The sequence below is a fragment of the Leuresthes tenuis genome, unplaced genomic scaffold (assembly GCF_036924035.1).
Source record: "Leuresthes tenuis unplaced genomic scaffold, fLeuTen1.0.hap1 SCAF_23, whole genome shotgun sequence".
Taxonomy (NCBI): Eukaryota; Metazoa; Chordata; class Actinopteri; order Atheriniformes; family Atherinopsidae; genus Leuresthes; species Leuresthes tenuis.
This window is the reverse complement of record NW_027325377.1, coordinates 12,056,093-12,057,313: the sequence shown is the minus strand read 5'-3', so window position 1 is coordinate 12,057,313 and position 1,221 is coordinate 12,056,093. Positions and strand designations below refer to the sequence as shown.

The 1,221-nt window shown below is 47.3% G+C and overlaps 1 non-coding gene across 1 annotated transcript; it reads right to left on the bottom strand.

The window, feature by feature from the left end:
- Window positions 1–659: 659 nt before the first annotated feature.
- Window positions 660–850, bottom strand: LOC140283283 (U2 spliceosomal RNA). The gene has a single exon (XR_011909993.1). It is a non-coding gene; the product is annotated as a U2 spliceosomal RNA (small nuclear RNA).
- Window positions 851–1,221: the final 371 nt, after the last annotated feature.

Genomic DNA, 1,221 nt, shown 5'->3' with positions numbered 1-1,221 from the left:
TATGGGTGGACATTCACACCTTGTCGCAGCCAAACACCTCCGCTCCCTGTTTTGATCATGTATGGTTGGACATTCGCACCTTTTCTCACCCGCTTTTTGCAAACTATGGTCGGCCATTCACAGCTTCCTCTCCACCATACTTCTATGGTGGGATATTCACACCCACTTGCATCCGAAGACTTCCGCCCCCACTTTTGTTGATATTTAGTCGGTCATTCGCACCTTACCCACTTTTGGCAAACTATGGCCTTCTTGCAGCCAAAAACCTCTGATCTCGCTTTTGATGATGTAAGGTTGGGCATTCAGACCTTGCTTCACCTGCTTTTCACCAAATATAGTCGGACATTCACACCTTCTTGCAGCCGAACACTTCCGCTCCACCTTTTAGTTTTCTATGGGGCATTCACACCTTTTTTTTCACCGCATTTTATAAAAACACCACAGGAACACCGTATTGAGGCTTTGTTCTGACCGCTCATTCGGTGTCGCGTTTCTTTCAAGCAATTCTCCTGGTTAGCCCGCACTCGGCTCGCTCCCAGAACCGTGTTAAAGTCTACTTCGCATTCACTCTCTTTTCTCAGCAGACTAAAAGAAAGTTTCATCTTGGGCTCCCTGAAACTTCCATCCTGCACCGCTGTTTGCTTTTTCACAAGAGCAGAGGAGAGCGCACCGTTCCCAGGGGCACTACAGTACCGGGTCGATGCTTGGAGTGAACGGAGCAAGCTCCTTTTTCAACTCCTATTGATACAAATCCATTTAATATGTAGTCCTCGCATAGAGGACACATCAGACATTAAACTAATAAGAACAGATACTACACTTGATCTTAGCCAAAAGGCCGAGAAGCGATAACTGTCCACTGGTTCACGTCCGAGGGCCCTTCCTGGCACAATGCGCACTTGTAGCGGTGTTCTTTTTATGGCCATAGTGTCACTTTGCACCTCGGCCCACCCGCTGCACTGAGCACTCTTCAGCCCTTTTAAATGGTATAACTTTACACTACCGCACGCTCCAGCGAGCACCATTCAAGCAACAACTTTGCACTCCAGCTTCGAACATTGGCACAGTCGCAACAAGTAAGGCGACTCTACTCAGAGAAGTCACTCTGCACAGTAACAAGATTTCTTTTGCACAGACAGAAAGGGCTTCATCCGCAAAGGTAAAGCCTGCCAAAAATAGAAACAACTCATTAGTGCTGCTCAACGTTGTACTTTGCAGTAA